Below are 21368 nucleotides of genomic sequence, written 5' to 3'. Positions count from 1 at the left end.
AGTAATAGCTGAAAACTCCCCTAACTTGGGGAAGGAAATAGACAAGAGAGTCTTAAATAAGATGAACCCAAAGAGGTCCACAGCAAGACACATTATATAGACAATGGCAAAAATTAAACATAAAGAGAGAATCTTAAAAGCAGCAATAAAAAAGTAACAAGTTATGTACAAGGGAACTCCTATAAGATTATCAGCTGACTTTTCAGAAGAAACTTTGGAAGCCAGAAGAGAGTGGCAAGGTATATTCAAAGTGACAAAAGAGAAAAAATCTACAACCAAGAATACTCTACCCAGCAAGGTTATCATTCAGGTTTGAAGGAGAGATAGAGTTTTACAGATAAGTAAAAGCTGAAAGAGTTCAGCACCACTAAACCACCTTTACAAGAAAAGTTAAAGGGTCTTCTCTAAATGGAAAAGAAAAGGCCAAAACTAGAAATATGAAAATTATGAAAGCAAAAAAATATCATGAGTAAAGGGAAACATACAGCAAAGGTAGTAGATCAACCACATATAACACAAGTAGAAAAGGTTAAAAGACAAAAGTAGTAAAATCACCTGTATCCAAAATAAGTAGTTAGGGAATACACAAAACAAAAAGATATAAAAATATGACATCAGGGCTTCCCTGGTGGTGCAGTGGTTGAGAGTCCGCCTGCCAATGCAGGGGACATGGGTTTGTGCCCCAGTCCGGGAAGATCCCACGTGCCGCGGAGAAGCTGGGCCCGTGAGCCATGGCCACTGAGCCTGCGTGTCTGGAGCCTGTGCTCCACAACGGGAGAGGCCACAGCAGTGAGAGGCCCACGTACCGCAAAAAAAAAAAAAAAGACATCAAAAACACTTGGGGGGTGGTGTGAGTAAAAATGTAGGGTGCTTAAAATGCATCTGAACTTAAGAGATCATCAACTTAATCACATATATATAGGTTGTTATATATGAACCTCAAGGTAACCACAAATCAAAAACCTCTGATATATACACACACAAAAAAGAGAAAAGAATCCAAACATGGGACTTCCCTGGTGGTCCAGTGGTTAAGAATCTGCCTTCCAGTGCAGGGGACGTGGGTTCAATCCCTGGTTGGGGAACTAAGATCCCACATGCCGCAGGGCAGCTAAGCCCATGCACCACAACTACTGACCTGCATGCTCTAGAGCACACATGCCACAACTAGAGAGCTCACGTGCCGCAACTACTGAGCCCACACATTCTGAAGCCTGCACGCCACAACTAGAGAGAAGCTAACGTGCCACAACGAAGAGCCTGCGCACTGCCACGAAAGACCCCGCATGCCGCAATGAAGATCCCATGTGCTGCAACTAAGACCCGACACAGCCAATAAATAAATAAATAAATAAAAGTTTAAAAAAAAAGGATCCAAACGTAATCTTAAAAATAGATATAAAATCACAAGGGAAGAGAGCAAAAGAAGAAAGGAACAACAACAAAACTACAAAAGCAAAGAGAAAACAATTAACAAAATGCCAATAAGCACATACCTATCAATAATTACTTTTGAACACAGAGGCAAAGGTCCTCAACAAGATACTGACAAACTGACTCCAACAATAAATAAATTAAAAGGATCATATACCATGATCAACTGGGACTTATTCCAGGGATGCAAGGATTTTTCAATATCTGCAAATCAATCAACATGATATACCACATTAACAAATTGAAGAATAAAAACCATGTGATCATCTCAATAGATGCAGAAAAAGCTTTTGATAAAATTCAACGTCCATTTATGATAAAACCTCTTCAGAAAGTGGGCATAGAGGGAACAAACCTCAACATAATAAAGGCCATATAGGACAAACCCACAGCTAACATCATACTCAACAGTGAAAAGCTGAAAGCATTTCCTCTAAGATCAGGAACAAGACAAGGATGTCCACTCCTGCAACTTTTATTCAACATAGTATTGGAGGACTTCCCAGGCGATCCAGTGGTTAAGACTCCACACTTCCAATGCAGCGGACGTGGGTTCAATCCCCGGTCAGGGAACTAAGATCCCACATGCCACGTGGCACAGCTAAATAAATAAATAAATAAACAAACAACATAGTATGGGAAGTCCTAGCCACAGCAGTCAGAAAAGAAAAAGAAATAAAAGTAATCCAAACTGGAAAAGAAGAAGTAAAACTGTCACTGTTTTCAGATGACATGATACTATTAATAGAGAATCCTAAGGATGCCACCAGAAAACTACTACAGCTAGCTCATCAATGAATTCAGTGAAGTTGCAGGATACAAAACTAATATACAGAAATCTGTTGCATTTCTATATGCTAACAAGAAAATATTAGAAAGAGAAATTAAGGAAACAATCCCATTTATGACTGCAACAAAAAGAATAAAATACTTAGGAATAACCTACCTAATAAGGCAAAAGACCTATACTCTGAAAACTATAAGACACTGATGAAAGAAACTGAAGAGACACAAACAGATAGAAAGGTATACCGTGTTCTTGGATTGGAAGAATCAATATTGTTAAAATGACCATACTATCCAAGGCAATCTACAGACTCACTGCAATCCCTATCAAATTACCAATGGCATTTTTCACAGAACTGGAACAAAAAATTTTTCAATTTGTATGGGAACACAAAAGACCCCGAGTAGCCAAAACAATCTTGAGAAAAAAGCACGGAGCTGGAGGAATCAGACTCCCTGACTTCAGACTATGCTACAAAGCTACAGTAATCAAAGCAGAATGGTACTGGCACAAAAAAACAGACATATAGATCAACAGAACAAGACAGAAAGCCCAGAAAGAAACCCACACCCTTATGATCAATTAATCTATGGTCAATTATTAGGAGGCAAGAATATACAAGGGAAAAAAGACAGTCTCTTCAATAAGTGATGCTCGGAAAACTGGACAGCAACATGAAAAAGAATGAAATCAGAACATTCTTTAACACCATACATAAAAATAAACTCAAAATGGATTAAAGACCGAAATGTAAGACTGGATACTATAAAACTCCTAGAGGAAAACATAGGCAGAACACTCTTTGACACATGTTGCAGCAATATTTGGGGGGAACCATCTCCTACAGTAATGGAAATAAAAACAAAAATAAACAAATGGGACTTAATTAAACTGAAAAACACCAGTCAGATGGCCATCAATAAAAAGTCCGGAGAGGGTGTAGAGAAAAAGGAATCCTCCTACACTGTTGGTGGGAATGTAAATTGGTGTAACCACTATGGAAAACAGTATGGAGGTTCCTTAAAAAACTAAAACTAGAATTACCATATGATCCTGCAATCCCACTCCTGGGCATATATCCAAAGAAAACTCTAATTTGAAAAGATACATGCACCCCAATATGTATAGTTCATAGCAGCACTATTTACAATAGCCAAGACATGGAAGCAACCTAAATGTCCATCAACAGATGAATGGATAAAGATGTGGTATAGATAGATAGATAGATATAGATAGATATAGTGGAATATTAGTCATAAAAAAGAATTACTTTGCTGTACACTTGAAACAAACACAACATTGTAAATTAACTATACTTCAATAAAATAAATAAATAAAATTACTTTAAATGCAAATGGGCAAAATGTTCCAATCAAAAGGTCAAGGCTTTTAATGTCACCTACTTACTTCCTAGCTTGCAATGACAATACTTGTGATATAATAACAAAAACTAGGTCAGCTTGTATCTGTTGATAATATATATATAATTTTTAATGCTTTGTAAAAGAGGTATGAGTTAGTACCCATTCTTGATGAATAATGCAGGGTAAGTTCATTAAGATATGGCAAAAAAACAACTTCCACTGAAGTCTGGATTAATCAAACATAGAATAAAGCATATTTATAGGCATATTCTACTAGTAGTTTATGTCCTGCTTACTAAGTCCATTGTAATTACCTGTCAATTAAAATTGTACATACATAATTATATGTTCCAAATAAATATGAAACAATAAAGAGCAGGTGGGAGAAGGCAGGGGAAAAGAATACTTCTAAGAGGTTGTAAGATTTAATGATAAGTTGACATTACTTCAGCTAATGACTGAGATGCCCAAACACAAAAGAAATGTTCTGAAATTAGGTCACATAGCACAGAACCAGGGCCTTTTGAAAAGCAGAATATTTAGAGGTAAAGGATCACAAAATCAGATCAGGAAATATTGAAAAAGAAACAAAAAACAACTACTCACCTAAAAAAACACTGCAAGAAAACCAAACTGGATGAATTCCATGACTTTTTAAAACACTGCAGGAGGGAAGTACAAGTTCAGGGAATTGACAGTGTTAGAAAAAGAGTTGACTAACACTTACTGGATAGAGTAAGAAAACAAACATCCAGAAAGTCTTAGTTCTTGTCTTATTTCAGAATCTCTTAGGATGGCCCATGACTGCTTTTCCAACTTGCTCTGGCTACTTTCTCTCTCTCCCAAAATTACCTACTCAGTGCCAACAACCTTCATCTTCACTCCACTCAGCAAACCAATGGTCCATTCTTGACATTTTTATTACTTGGAATAGAGCTACATCTAAAATATGTAATTTTCAAAATAAAATACGTAATTTCCATAATCTAATCTCAGAACATGACCTCTTATTCTCCCCACTCTTTCTCTGGCTTACTTGCCAACTCTTTTACTTACTGCATTGAGACCCCAGTCCCTCACCCTTCCTCTTATGTCCAATCGATCTGCTTCTTCTGACTCTAAGGCAGTGGTTCCAATCAGAAGTGATTTTGCCCCTCAGATGGCAGTTGACAATGTCTGGAGACATTTTTGATTGTTACAACTGGAGGGGGCTGTTACTGGCGTCTAGTAGGTAGAGGCCAGGGATGTTAAACACCCTACAATGCATAGGACAGCCCCTACAACAGAAAGTTATAAATGTTTCTACAGTTGAGAATACCTGCTCTATGGTCCTCTTTAGATAATGTGGTCCATTTCTTCAATCACTCTTAGAACATTTTAACCTAAATTCTCTTGCCCTTTCATCCTTCTGACACACCTGTTCTATAAAACATAACTCTCAATCAATTGAATCATCCCAATTTTCTACTTCTAAACTTGGTGTACAGAGCTCAACAAAAGCAAAGCAAACAAATAAATATCACATAATCACAAAAATAGCTGACAGTACATATTCACAGATTCCAACCTCAGCAAAACCCTCAGCATAATCAGGCAGGCAACTCTTCTTGTCTCTTGCTAGTCACCCCCTTGACTCCTATCTTTTTCCCTCAGTGACTATTCTTTTTTTTTTTTTTTTTTTTTTTTTTTTAAGAGACGGGGTCTCGCTATGTTGCCCAGGCTGGAGTGCAGTGGCTATTCACAGGCGCGATCCCACTACTGATCAGCACGGGAGTTTTGACCTGCTCCGTTTCCGACCTGGGCCGGTTCACCCCTCCTTAGGCAACCTGGTGGTCCCCCGCTCCCGGGAGGTCACCATATTGATGCCGAACTTAGTGCGGACACCCGATCGGCATAGCGCACTACAGCCCAGAACTCCTGGGCTCAAGCGATCCTCCTGCCTCAGCCTCCCGAGTAGCTGGGACTACAGGCGCGCGCCACCACGCCCGGCTCCCTCAGTGACTATTCTAAACACTACCTGTCCCCTCAATTCCCCACTCTCCCCCAAATCAAACACTCAATGTCAGCAACTTTAGCTGCTTTACAAAAGACATTTTGCTACCACTAGACAAGAACTTCCACATATTCCTTCCCTATCCTATGGGAGAATTTTTTACATCTATCCCCACCTTTCTCCCTAGGAGAATGGAAGAAGTGTCCCTCCTGTCCCAGCAAACTCTGATCATGGCCTACGCTCTGGATATCATCACTTGCTGGTCTCCTCCTGGACCCTGCTTCATTAATTATCCAACCCCCTAAATCATCTACCTCAACTTCTTCCTCTTTTCCAGCCCTTTTGTTTTAGGAGGAAAAAAAGTACAAATGAACGAATGAACAAAAACCTTTCCTTCCACATCTCTCTCATCATAGCAAAATTCCTTAAAAGAATGGCCTTTACTCTGTTCTCATTACTCCATCTCCCTGCTCACAACCCTACTATGCCACCAAGACTCCACAGTGGAGGCAAATGACTTCCTAGTTGTCAACTTTGGTGGGTTCTTTCAGCCCTTAATGTTGGAGCATTAACACAAATTACCATGCCCACCTTAAAATTTTCTCCCCTTTTGGTGCTTGCAACACCATTCTCTCCTCCATACATACCTCTTTGGCCTTTCCTTCTCCCACCTCTTAGATGTCTGTGTGTCCTGTAGTTCTAGCTTCAATCTTTCTCACTTGTTTGTGCAATCCATGCTCTAGTCACTTCAAATCATACATCCGGCCCTGATTTCTTCTAAGTTTTCCTAGTGAATGACATCACCATCTACCCAGTTACCCACAGTAGAATCCTAGGGATCATCCTAGATTTCTTACTCTCACCTACACATAAACAATTGCAAAGTCCTACCAATTTAATCTAAGTATCTCTTGGATCCATCATATTCATTCTCTCTGCAACCTGTCTAATTCAGGTCAGTATCTCTCACCCAGACACATTATTCTAAGAAGAATCATAATTAAGGGTATACAGGTAAAAAACTTGGAAGTCCCTTCTTACCAGTAAGAATGCTACACAAATACAATGAGGTATGATTCAAAAGAACACAGAACACTGGTACTCTTTTTTTTAAAAAATGGATTCTAATACTGTATAAATACAGGCAAATCATTTCATCTCAAGCTTCAGATTCCCAAATGCTGAATGAAGGGTAAAAGAGATATATCTAAGGACCTTTGAACCCTTAACATTCATTCTATAATTCTATTTCTACCAGACAATACTCAGAGAGTTCTTACCTCCAAATATGCACCATACTTGCTACATATGCAAGATATTATTGGTGCCAAAAGAAACAGGCTGATATGTCCCCTTTGCTGCCAAAATATAGCCAGCATATCCTGATTACCATCAGTTTCAAAAAACTAAACCTTCAATTACAAGTGTCAAAGAAATAAAATGTAAGCAAAAGAAAAAGCCAAGAAAAAAGTGTAATGAAGCTGACTATATATATAGAAAAATGCTATTTCAAAATAATTTCTTCAGGAATCGAGCAACATAGAATGAGTTAGATATAAAATGAGTGCACTATAAACCACTGTGACAGTCAATAACAACATTATGAACAGAAAGCTTTTTCTACCCACAAAACAGTAGTGTGGGAATTGTACAATATCTAAAGTCAAACACCAACACAATATATATGCAATATGAGATCACAAAAAGTTTTAGGATCTACTTCTCAAAGACAAGGAGATAATACAAACTTAGCTGTGAAAATGCAGTCTGAATCCCATTAAAATGCTGTCACCCCACTCAAATGAGAAGCACCTGTTACTCTTTTGACAGTTTGGGTTCAGTTGTTCTTCTTTCGCCTAATAAGCTCAGAAGTAATGTTCTGTTTTGAAGATCATATAGAAGAAGAGGGTAGAGAGAGAGTGTGTTAGACAAAACAATTTACATTGTAAAGTTGATAATGACCTAATGGTTGGTCAACTCAAAATTTAGGATAAATCAACTCTAGAGCCACACAGCCTGGGTAAACTCCCAATGTCACCACCTACCAGCCTTGTAATCCTAAAAATTCATTTAATTTCTCTGTGCCTCAGTTTCTTCATCTGTAAAACAGAACAATGATAGTACCTACTTCATAGGTAAAGTGCTTGGAACAATGCCTAGCATACTGTAAATGCTATAGAAATACTGGATAAAGTTATCATTATTATTATTTTCCTTCTTATTTTTTGACTAAATATTAGGTGAGAAGAAAAACAACACTATAATGTATGCTCAAGCTCCAGTTTAACACTGTTACCAGGTATTTTGTTCACAGTTCAATAACAATGTTATTTCCGTTGATATATCCAATCCTGATCCTCTAGGCACTCACAGTCAAATCAAATCACTGAGTGTTAAGTTCATACCACATGAGATGAGAAGTATAAACAGGCATAATTCACACACACACAGACACACACACAAAACAAGACACATAATTAACTGAACAGAATAGAGAACCTAGGAATAAACCTATGCATGTATGGTCAATTAACTTATGACAAAGGAGCCAAGAATACACAATGAGGAAAGGACAATCTCTTCAATAAATGGTGTTGGGAAAGTTGGACAGCCACATACAAAAGAATGAAACTGGACCACTATCTTACATCACATACAAAATCAACTCAAAACAGATTAACGACTTGAATGTAAGACCTGAAACCATAAAACTCCTAGAAGAAAATATAGGTGGTAAGCTCCTTGATATCAGTCTTTGCAATGAGTTTTTGCATCTGATACCAAAAGCAAAAGCAACAAAAGTAAAAATAAAGTGGGACTACAACAAACTAAAGTTTCTGCAGAGTGAAGGAAACCATCAACAAAATGAAAAGGCAACCTACTGAATGGGAGAAAATAATTGCAAATCATATATCTGATAAAGGGCTGATATCCAAAACATATAAAGAATTCATACAACTCAATAACAACAACAATAAAATCCAATTAAAAAATGGGCAGAGTATCTGAATAACCATTTATCTAAAAAAGACATTACACACAGCCAACAGGTACATGAAAAGGTGCTCGACATCACTAATTATCAGGGAAATGCAAATCAAAACCACATTGAGATATCACCTCACACCTGTTAGAATGCTTATTTTCAAAAAGACTAAAAATAACAAATGTTGGCAAGGATGTAGTGAAAAGGGAACCCTTGTATACTGTTGGTGGGAATGTAAATTGGTGCAGCCACTATGGAAAACAGTAGAGAGGTTCCTCAAAAATTAAAAGTAAAACTACCATATGATCCAGCTATTTCATTTCTGGGTATTTATCCAAATAAAACAAAAACACTAACTCAAAAAGATATATGCACCCCATGTTCACTGCAGCATTATTTACAATAGCCAAGATAAGGAAACAGCCTAAGTGTTCATCCATGAACAAATAGATAAAGTGTGGTACACACACACAACAGAATATTATTCAGACATAAAAAAGAATGAAGTCCTGCCATTTGTGACAACATGGATGAACCACAAGGGCATTGTGCTAAGTGAAATAAGGCAGAGAGAAAAAAATAAATACCATACGTTCTCTTACATGTGGAATCAATCAATCAATCAATAACCAGGCTCACAGATACAGAAAACAGATTGGTGGCTGCCAGTGGCAAGAGGTGGGAGGTGGGAGAAATTGGTGAACTGTTTTTGGTTTTTTTAGTATGTATGGTCAATTAACTTATGACAAAGGAGCCAAGAATATACAATGAGGAAAGGACAATCTCTTCAATAAATGGAGTTGGGAAAATTGGACAGCCACATACAAAAGAATGAAACTGGACCACTATCTTACATCATAAACAAAATCAAATCAAAGCAGATTAAAGACTTCAATTCAAATCAATTTTTTAAAATTTTATTTTAAAACCAATTTAATTTTTTAATAAATTAAAAAAACAGAAAATTTTTAAATAAGCAAAATTAAATATGCATCAGAAGTACAGCATATGGTAGATAATACAATGGAATATTATTCAGCCATAAAAGGAATGAAATTCTGATACATGCTACAACTTGGATGAACCTTGCAAACATGCCAATTGAACTAAACCAGACACAAAGGATAATTGGTGTCTGATTCCACCCACATGAGGAACCTAGAATAGGCAAATTCAGAGAGACAAAAAGTAGAATAGAGGTTAACAGGGGCTGGGGCAGGATGGTACAGGGAGTGAGGGGAATGAGGAGTTGTTGTTTAATGGGTACAGAGTTTCTGTTTGGGAAGACAAAAAAATTCTGAAATGGACAGTGGTGATAATTAAATAACACTGCGAATGTGCTTAATGCCAATGAGCTGTACACATAAAAATACTCAATTTTATATTATGTGAATACATTTTACCATCTTAGAAAAACTTTTTAAAACTATAGCCTATATTTTCAACAAGAAGTTTTAACAAGATTATCAGCCATAATAGTATTAAAATAAAGGATAGATCATTTATTCTCAAGTTCCTAACTACGGACATCAAAGGAGTCAACATCAACTCTTAGCTGGTCTTGCATTAAAGTACACACCTAAAAAGGGGTATATACCTTGCAAATTTCATATGGAACATTATTTCACCTTGTTGATAGAGTCGATTTGTTTTTTACTTCCATGAGGGAGATAGAAGGAAAGAGAACTATACTGAGGAGATAACGTTATATGAGGCCAATGCATAATGGTGGTTTTATAAAGAAGTACTTATCCACAAAGAAGCAAGAAAACATGAGTGCAATAGTATAACTGCCCAGGGCACCATAAAGGGTTGTGTAAATCAACTGACATTCAATTCAAACGTAGAGAGGGTTCCCATGTATTGGTAAACCATAATTTAAAACACTGAAATATCCCCCAAAATTCAAACAGACATTGAAAGTCCATTATTTTAATACATATAATAAAAGGAAATATTTGAAAGCTCTACTCCAAACACTCTAAGAAAAACGCATATTGCATTACAAAGACACAATGAAAGTGAATTTAATAAATTAACATACGGCTAGAGGAACTGAGCCTCTGGCCAACAGCCAGCCAGAAACTGAAACCTGCCAACATGAAACTGAAACCTACTAACAACATGAGTGAGCTTGGAAGCAGATTTTCCAGCCCCAGCTGGGCTTGAGATATCTGCAACCCCAGACTTCAGTTTGTCTACACTTCCTAAGAAACCCTGAACTACCCAGGGCCTTGGTGCTCCAGCCAGGTGACAGGCCTGTGCCTCTGAGGTGGGAGAGCTGAGTTCAGGACATTGGTCCACGAGAGACCACCCCCGGCACCACGTAATATCAAAAGGCAAAAGCTCTCCCAGAGATCTCCATTACAACGCTAAGACCCAGCTCCACTCAATGACCAGCAAGCTACAGTGCTGGACACCCTATGTGAAACAACTAGCAAGACAGGAACACAACATCACCCATTAGCAGAGAGGCTGCCTAAAATCATAATAAGGTCACAGACACCCCAAAACACACCACCGGACACAGTCCTGCCCACGAGAAAGACAAGATCCAGCCTCATCCGCCAGAACACAGGCACTGGTCCCCTCCACCAGGAAGCCTACACAACCCAATGAACCAACCTTACCACTGGAGGCAGCCAGCAAAAACAACGGGAACTACAAACCTGCAGCCTGCAAAAAGGAGACCCCAAACACAGTAAGTTAGGCCAAATGACAAGACAGAGAAACACAGCAGGTGAAGGAGCAAGGTAAAATCCCTGCAGACCAAACAAATGAAGAGGAAACAGGCAGTATACCTGAAAAAGAATTCAGAGTAAAGATAGGAAAGATGATGCAAAATCCTGGAAATAGAATGGAAAAAATACAAGAAACGTTTAACAAGGACCTTGAAGAACTAAAGAGCAAACAAACAATCATGAACAACACAATAAATGAAGTCAAAAATTCTCTAGAAGGAATCAATAGCAGAGTAACTGAGGCAGAAGAATAGATAAGTGACCTGGAAGGTAAAATAGTAGAAATAACTACTGCAGAGCAGAATAAAGAAAAAAGAATGAAAAGAATTGAGGACAGTCTCAGAGACCACTAGGACAACATTAAATGCACCAATATTCAAATTATATGGGTCCAAGAAGAAGAAGAGAAAAAGAAAGGGACTGAGGAAATATTTGAAGAGATTATAGTTTAAAACTTCCCTAATATGGGAAAGGAAATAGTTAATCAAGTCCAGGAAGCACAGAGAGTCCCATACATGATAAATCCAAGGAGAATCACCCCAAGATACATATTAATCAAACTATCAAAAATTAAATACAAAGAAAAAATATTAAAAGCAGCGAGGGAAAAGCAGCTATTAACATACAAGGGAATCCACAAAAGGTTAACAGCTGATCTTTCAGCAGAAACTCTGCAAGCCAAAGGGAGTGGCAGGACATACTTAAAGTGATGAAAGGGAAAAACCTACAACCAAGATTACTCTACCCAGCAAGGATCTCATTCAGATTCGAGGAGAAATTAAAATATTTACAGACAAGCAAAAGCTAAGAGAATTCAGCACCACCAAACCAGCTTTACAACAAACGCTGAAGGAACTTCTCTAGGCAGGAAACACAGGAGAAAGAAAAGACCTACAATAACAAACACAAAACAATTAAGAAAATGGTAATAGGAACATACACATCTCTAAGTACCTTACATGTAAATGGATTCAACGCTCCAACCAAAAGACACAGACTGGCTGAATGGATACAATAACAAGACCCGTATATTTGCTGTCTACAAGAGACCCACTTCAGACCTAGGGACACATACGGACTGAAAGTGAGAGAATGGAAAAAGATATTCCATGCAAATAGAAGTCAAAAAAAGCTGGAGTAGCAATTTTCATGACAGACAAAATAGACTTTATATAAAGACTATTACAGGAGACAAAGAAGGACACTACATAATGATCAAGGGATCAATCCAAGAAGATATAACAATTATAAATATTCATGCACCCAACATAGGAGCGCCTCAATACATAAGGCAAATGCTAACAGCCATAAAAGGGGATATCGACAGTAACACAATAATAGTAGGGGACTTTAACACCCCACTTTCACCAATGGGCAAACCATCCAAAATGAAAATAAATAAGGAGACACAAGTTTTAAATGATACATTAAACAAGACGGACTTAATTGATATTTACAGGACATTCCATTCAACAAAAACAGAATACACTTTCTTCTCAAGTGCTCATGGAACATTCTCCAGGATAGATCATGTTGGGCCGCAAATCAAGCCTTCGTAAACTTAAGAAAACTGAAATCGTATCAAGTATCTTTTCCGACCACAACACCATAAGACTAGATAGCAATTAGAGGAAAAAATATGTAAAAAACACAAATACATGGAGGCTAAACAATACACTACTTAATAAGCAAGAGATACTGAAGAAATCAAAGAGGAAATCAAAAAATACCTAGAAACAAATGACAATGACCCAAAACCTATGGGATGCAGCAAAAGCAGTTCTAAGAGGGAAGTTTGTAGCAATACAACCCTACCTCAAGAAACAAGAAACACCTCAAAAAAACAACCTAAACTTACAGCTAAAGCAATTAGAGAAAGAAGAACAAAAAAACCCCAAAGTTAGCAGAAGGAAAGAAATCGTAAAGATCAGATCAGAAATAAATGAAAAAGAAATGAAGGAAACGATAGCAAAAATCAATAAAACTAAAAGCTGGTTCTTTGAGAAGATAAACAAAATTGATAAACCATTAGCCAGACTCATCAAGAAAAACAGGGAGAAGACTCAAATCAATAGAATTAGAAATGAAAAAGGAGAAATAACAACTGACACTACAGAAATACAAAGGATCATGAGAGATTACTACAAGCAACTATATGCCAATAAAATGGACAACCTGCAAAAATGGAAAAATTCTTAGAAAAGCACAACCTCCTGAGACTGAACCAGGAAGAAATAGAAAATATGAACAGACCAATCACAAGCACTGCAATTGAGACTGTGATTAAAAGTCTTCCAACAAACAAAAGCCCAGGACCAGATGGCTTCACAGGCACATTCTATCAAACATTTAGAGAAGAGCTAACACCTATCCTTCTCAAACTCTTCCAAAATATAGCATAGGGAGGAACACTCCCAAACTCATTCTCCGAGGCCACCATCACCCTATACCAAAACCAGGCAAAGATGTCACAAAGAAAGAAAACTACAGGCCAATATCACTGATGAACATAGATTCAAAAATCCTCAACAAAATACTAGCAAACAGAATCCAAAAGCACATTAAAAGGATCATACACCATGATCAAGTGGGATTTATCCCAGGAATGCAAGGATTCTTCAATATATGAAAACCAATCAATGTGATATACCATATTAACAAACTGAAGGAGAAAAACCATATGACCATCTCAATAGATGCAGAAAAAGCTTTGGACAAAATTCAACACCCATTTATGATAAAAACCCTCCATAAAGTAGGAATAGAGGGAAGTTACCTCAACATAATAAAGGCCATATAGGACAAACAAACAGCCAACATCATTCTCAATGGTGGAAAACTGAAACCATTTCCACTAAGATCAGGAACAAAACAAGGTTGCCCACTCTCACCACTATTGTTCAAAATAGTTTTGGAAGTTTTAGCCACAGCAATCAGAGAAGAAGAAGAAATAAAAGGAATCCAAATTGGAAAAAAAGAAGTAAAGCTGTCACTGTTTGCAGATGACATGATACTATACACAGAGAATCCTAAAGACACTACCAGAAAATTACTAGAGCTAATCAATGAATTTGGTAAAGTAGCAGGATACAAAATTAATGCACAGAAATCTCTTGCATTCCTATACACTAATGATGGAAAATCTGAAAGAGAAATTAAGGATACACTCCCATTTACCACTGCAACAAAAAGAATAAAATACCTAGGAATAAACCTACCTAAGGAGACAAAAGACCTGTATGCAGAAAACTATAAGACACTGATGAAAGAAATTAAAGATGATACCAACAGATGGAGAGACATACCATGTTCCTGGAATGGAAGAATCAACATTGTGAAAATGACTATACTACCCAAAGCAATCTACGGATTCAGTGCAATCCCAATCAAACTACCAATGGAATTTTTCACAGAACTAGAACAAAAAATTTCACAATTTGTATGGAAACACAAAAGACCCCGAATAGCCAAAGCAATCTTGAGAAAGAAAAACAAAACTGGAGGAATCAGGCTCCCGGACTTCAGACTATACTACAAAGCTACGGTAATCATGACAGTATGGTACTGGCACAAAAACAGAAATATAGATCAATGGAACAGGATGGAAAGCCCACAGACACACCCATGCATATATGGTCACCTTATTTTTGATAAAGGAGGCAAGAATATACAGTGGAGAAAAGACAGCCTCTTCAATAAGTGATGCTGGGAAAACTGGACAGCTACATGTAAAAGAATAAAATTAGAACATTACCTAACACCATACACAAAAATAAACTCAAAGTGGGTTAAAGACCTAAATGTAAGGCCAGACACTATAAAACTCTTAGAGGAAAACATAGGCAGAACACTGTATGACATAAATCACAGCAAGATCCTTTTTGTCCCACCTCCTAAAGAAATGGAAATAAAAACAAAAATAAACAAATGGGACCTAATGAAACTTAAAAGCTTTTGCACAGCAACAGAAACAATAAACAAGATGAAAGGACAACCCTCAGAATGGGAGAAAATATTTGCAACTGAAGCAACTGACAAAGGACTAATCTCCAAAATTTACAAGCAACTCATGAAGCTCAATATCAAAAAAACAACCCAATCCAAAAATGGGCAGAAGACCTAAATAGATATTTCTCCAAAGAAGATATACAGATGGCTAACAAACACATGAAAGAATGCTCAACATCACTAATCATTAGAGAAATGCAAATCAAAAGTACAATGAGGTATCACCTCACAGCAGTCAGAATGGCCATCATCAAAAAATCTACAAACATAAATTCTGGACAGGGTGTGGAGAAAAGGGAACCCTCTTGCAATGTTGATGGCAATGTAAATTGATACAGCCACTATGGAGAACAGTATGGAGGTTCCTTAAAAAACTAAAAATAGAACTACCATACAACCCAGAAATCCCACTACTGGGCATATACCTTGAGAAAACGATAATTCAAAAAGAGTCATGTACCACAATGTTCACTGCAGCACTGTTTACAATAGCCAGGACATGGAAGCAACCTAAGTGTCCATCGACAGATGAATGGATAAAGAAGATGTGGCACATATATACAATGGAATATTACTCAGCCATAAAAAGAAACAAAATTGAGTTATTTGTAGTCAGGTGGATGGACCTAGAGTCTGTCATACAGAGTGAAGTAAGTCAGAAATAGAAGAGCAAATACCGTATGCTAACACATATATATAGAATCTAGAAAATTAAAAAAAAAAAGGTTCTGAAGAACCTAGAGGCAGGACAGGAATAAAGACGCAGACATAGAGAATGGACTTGAGGACACAGGGAGGGGGAAGGGTAAGCTGGGATGAAGTGAGAGAGTGGCACGGACATATATACACTACCAAATGTAGGACAGATAGCTAGTGGGAAGCAGCCGTATAGCACAAGGAGATCAGCTCAGTGCTTTGTGCCCACCTAGAGGGGTGGGATAGGGAGGGTGGGAGGGAGACGCAAGATGGAGAAGATATGGGGATATATGTATGTGTATAGCTGATTCACTTTGTTATAAAGCAGAAACTAACACACCATTGAAGGCAATTATATTCCAATAAGGATGTTAAAAAGTAAGAAAATAAAGCAGAGATCAGCAAACTAGAAAGACATTAATTAATTAACATACAGGTTAGGATACAGGATTCTAGTTAGTATAATTTAATTTTCTTGTAATTACCACATATCAAATACTATTCAAATAAATGCTGGAGAGGGTGTGGAGAAAAAGGAACCCTCCTACCCTGTTGGTAGGAATATAAACTGGTGCAGCCACTATAGAGAACAGTATGGAGGTTCCCTAAAAAACTAAAATTAGAATTACCATATGATCCTGCAATCCCACTCCTGGGCATATATTCAGAAAAGACAAAAACTCTAGTTGAAAAAGATATATGCACCCCAATGTTCACAGCAGCACTATTTACAATAGCCAAGGTATGGAAGCAAACTAAAGGTCCATCAACAGATGAATGGATAAAGAAGATGTGGTATATATGTACAATGGAATATTACTCAGTCATAAAAAGAATGAAATCATGCCATGTGCAGCAATATGGATGGCAATATGGATGGACCTAGAGATTACCATACTAAGTGAAGTAGGTCAGACAGAGAAAGACAAATACCATATGATATCACTTATATGTGGAATCTAAAAAAAGGATACAAATAAACTTATTTACAAAACAGAAATAGACTCATAGACACAGAAAACAAAGTTATGGTTACCAAAGTCGAAAGAGGCAGGAGGGATAAATTAGGAGTTTGGGATTAACAGATACATACTACTACATATAAAATAGATTAACAACAAGGACCTATTGTATAGCACAGGGAACTATATTCAATGTTTTGTAATAATCTATAATGGAAAAGAATATATATATGTATGTATAACTGAATCACCTTGCTGTACACTTGAAAATAACAGAACATTGTAAATCAACTATACATCAATTAAAAAAATAAAAATAAATTAGAAAAAATTTTTTCAAAGAACTAGAATACAATATTCAAAGAACAAAAAGCCAAAACCAGACTAATAATAATATTAGAAACACTTACATGGCTCTTAGAATATGCCTGGTTTGTTATAACCTCTTTACATATACTACTAACTCACATCCCTCACAACAACCTCAGACAACAAGTATTCTTATTATGCCCATTTTACAAATGAGGAAACTGAGGTGTAGAGGGGTCAACCATGTTGTCTGGGCTCACTGTCCTACTAGTAAGTGGCAGAGAAAGGACTGGAATCCTGCAAGCTTGCTTTCCCGGTCCTTAATTTTAATTGCTATGGTTTACAATCTCTTGGTGATATTAAGGAGTACACTACATAAAGTCTAGGAAAACTCAAAATGCAAAGCAGTTTGGGGGCCAAATATAACAAATGTTCTGAGGAAATCACCAAATCACAACACAACAATAAATGAGATTCATAATGACTGCTCTGAGACATAAGGGAAAGTTAAAATATGTTCAGTATACTTACTGTTTTAGAAGGCAAAGAATTATTTAGTGCATTTAAATTTTTTCCATCCAAAACTGTCAATATGATTTTTATTTCTAAAGGGGTAAAACTTTCAACTGTCCAAAATTACTCATTCCCTGAGAGCTCCAAACAGAAAGTTACTGAGCAATCTTATTTGCCAATTATCTCATTCTTAATGAAAAATATGGTATGTGTGGTGTGTGTGTGTGTGTGGTGTGTGTGTGTAGGGGGATCATAAATAAATTAAGGTGTCCACGTGTTTTGATTCTAGGTATATAAGAACTTAATACTAAAGATATTAGAAAGTGTCAAACCATTTGGATAGATGAGTGAATAAACTCATAGAATTGTGTCATTATTGTAAAAAGCCTAGAATCTGATCACTCATAGTGAGTTATTAAAAAAAAAAAAAAGTACAGGCTTTCAACTCATACATAGAACTGAACTTCAAGCTTGTCTCCACCAGTATAGTTACCATGAATTTTTGGCAAGTTAATTTCACATACCTGAACCAAAGTTTCCTTCCCTGTAAGTTGAGGATACTAATTCCTAACTCACAAGGTTCTTGTGTGAGCTAAGGAAAAAACACATGCAAAGTGCTGAACACAGTCCCTGGGATATAGCAGATGGTCAACAAACAGCGACTACTATTATTCCCTAACCTTTTTCTACTTTGTCCCCCAAATGTAAGAGCCTAATCTTACCAATTAGCAAGTCATTCATAGGCTTCTCAGAATTACAGTAAGTACAGTACCATATGCCCTATTCAAAAATGGAGCATATTAAAGTACAAGGAAATACAAAACCAAATCATCAAATGAGACAAAAAAACGTCGGAATCCTGTTTCTCCACCCATATCTTGTCTGGTTGGTTTTGTAATAACCCGCATTGCTTTATCAACAATACGAATCCTATCATTTTTTGGCGGTCTAAACATTCCTAGTTGGGTACTGTTGCTTATTTATTTTGACGGCTACCTTTGCGAGGATAATTGTAATCATTGCTTGAAAACAAAAAAGAAATACAGGACAGGAGTATTTTAATGAAATGCTGTAACTGTTTCATCTATCTCGACGGTTGACTGGATGCCATGTGGATCGTTTATTATAGCAATAAATTTTCACATTACTGCGCCACCCCCTTACCCAACAAACACATGCCTTAATGAGCAAAACTCCAGACTGACAGTGAACGAATGCTCTTTAGGGACACAATAACTCAAAACTTGGTGCTCTCAGTAAGGATCCTCGGGGAGGAGGGAAGGTGGCCGGGTGTCACTGCAAGTGGAAATGAACAGAATCGGAAACTGTTCTGTCTCCTTAAACAAGATTGGAGATGAGCCCTGTGGGGCTAGGAACGGAGAGAAGCGGGTTAGGTGGGCCTTGGAGGCAACAGAGGAAGGAGGCGTCAACTGCAGTCTGGGAAATGTCTGTGCCACCGGGGAGAGGAGCGTCAGAGCCCAACACCACCCGAGAGTGGAGGCGGAGAGAAGTGGCAGGCTCAGCCCAGTCCCCAGAACTGGTTCAGCTTCAGGAGTCTGGAAAGACTGAGAGGGAATGGGAACCCAGGTGATCAGGAAAGATGAGGGTAGGGGTGGGCTCCTGGCTGCCTTCAAAACGGGACGCTGCTGACCCCGCCGCCATCCAGGTGCCGCTGGAGAGGAAGGCAGGGACCCAACAGGGAGCGCTCGGGTTACCTGTGTCAGCCGCCTGCCAGCTCGTCTCCACTTCCGCAGACTAGGTGTTACCACGGGCTACCCGGGCACGCGCGAGTGACGTCATCCACACGCGCCCGAGCCGCCGTCCGCCTGGCCCCGCCCCCTTGAGTGCAGGGGGGGTGGGGCAGTGGAGGTCTGCGCAGGCGCGGAGCTGCCTGGGGCTTGGGAAGGCGAGAAAAAGGCTTGTTTTGGATTTTGTGGGGTCGCCGTCTTACCCTCCTACTCCTAGTTGCAAAATCTTATAGGGACTTAAGAAAAAAAATGTTATTGAAATACAGACATGGACTTTTTATTCTTTATTTTGCTCTTCCTCTTCCGTATATAACTCTTGTTTGTATGCTCGTTCGTTCCAGCACAGTTTATTTAAGTCCTATTGTGTTCCAGGCAAGCACTGTTACAGAATCTGGGATACAGCGATGACAAAACAGACACTATGCTTCCTCATGGAGAAAGCAAACATTGAATAACTCACCAAAGATATTTTAGGCGTATCTCATTTTATTGCCCTTCACTTTATGTCACTGGGCAACCCTGCCATTGTCAGATAATGGTTAGTATTTTTTAGCAGTAAAGTATTTTTAATTAAGGTAAGTATTTTTTTTACATAATGCTATTGCACACTTAATAGACTACAGTATAGTGTAAACATAACTTTTATTTTCACTTAAAAACCAAAAAATTCATGGGAGTTACTCAAAAACTAAAGGAGGATGTCAGAGAAGTGCCCTATGAAGAGGCTCGTTAAACTGAGAAGGGAAGAAGCCAGCTCTATGAAGATCTGGAGCAAGAACAACCAAGAGAATGATGGAAAGCTATGGGGAGGGGACAGAATGTAGTGGTGCCCTTGAGAAAGTGAGAAAATAGGCTAGGGGAAGAGTAGAAGATGAGATTAACAAGGCAAGGAGAGTTCTGATCTCCCAAAGTTTCTTTGCAGGAGGCATGGATTTTATTTTAGCTATAATGGGAAGCCAGTGAAGAGTTTTAAACATGCAAGTGACAGGATCTGGTTTTAAAGATCACCCTGCCTGCTGTGTATAAGAATAAACGATTTGGAGTCGAGAAAGGGTTCAAAGAGAACAGTTGCTTTTGCAATGATCAGGTAAGAAATGATGGAGAGAAGTGAACAAATTTAAGGAATAATTTGGAGGTAGATATGACAGACTTGGAGATAGATTAGATAAGGCCATAAAGAAAAGAAAGGTGTCAAAATGACTTCTAAATTTTGGGCTTGTGCAAATAGCTGGATAACACAGCTAAGACAATTCCTAATACTTCACAAGATTTTCTCCTCCTCCTTTCAACCCTGATCCCTTTGCTTCTTTGTTACCAAGCCCTCTCAGTTCTCCTCTTACCTTTCTGATCATCTCCCCTCAGTTTCCATCAAGGGGCTCCTTTTTCCTTTCCTTTTCCTTAACTCTTTACCCCTTGATCTTCTTATGCTACATCAGGGGCTGCAAACCCAAAAGCCTACAGTGCCCAGGCAGTGAACACAAAGGAATGAACCTCGTGGATAGAGACTGAAGAACTGGAGCTCATGGTCCCTACTCAGCTCTAATTGATTTTTGCCAACCAGCAATCTTTGCTAGCGATAGATCCTCCCATTTTTAAAGAGAAATCAATATGCAGATACATGAAATCTCTCAAATTTCAAATGTTGGTAACTAATTCAAATTTTGTTGAACTCTTTTTTGGATCAAACAAAAAGCATCTGCAGGCCAGATGAGGCCTGCAAGCTACAACTTTGCCTCCTTGACAGATATCTTCCCAGGATGGTGATTTTTATCTACTTTCATGTGACTATCACCTGTAAGCTGATAACTCCCAAGCCTATCTCACCAC

General features: G+C 38.0%; 1 protein-coding gene across 5 annotated transcripts in view; it reads right to left on the bottom strand.

Moving 5' to 3' along the window:
* The window catches only part of AOPEP (aminopeptidase O (putative)), a 371738-nt gene extending 352160 nt beyond the window's left edge, over positions 1 to 19578 (bottom strand). For 4 of the 5 annotated variants that reach the window (XM_032636442.1, XM_032636437.1, XM_032636440.1 and 1 more), the window contains exon 1: positions 19509 to 19572. The gene's annotated coding sequence lies outside the window, so the exon portion shown is untranslated. Of the gene's footprint in view, positions 1 to 19508 lie in introns of all 5 variants that reach the window. The other variant, XM_032636443.1, reaches the window with a different exon arrangement.
* Positions 19579 to 21368: the final 1790 nt, after the last annotated feature.

The sequence above is a fragment of the Phocoena sinus genome, chromosome 6, assembly GCF_008692025.1.
Source record: "Phocoena sinus isolate mPhoSin1 chromosome 6, mPhoSin1.pri, whole genome shotgun sequence".
In the NCBI taxonomy this organism is placed as follows: Eukaryota; Metazoa; Chordata; class Mammalia; order Artiodactyla; family Phocoenidae; genus Phocoena; species Phocoena sinus.
Note: the sequence above shows the minus strand (reverse complement) of the source record. Positions and strands in the feature narration are given on the sequence as shown.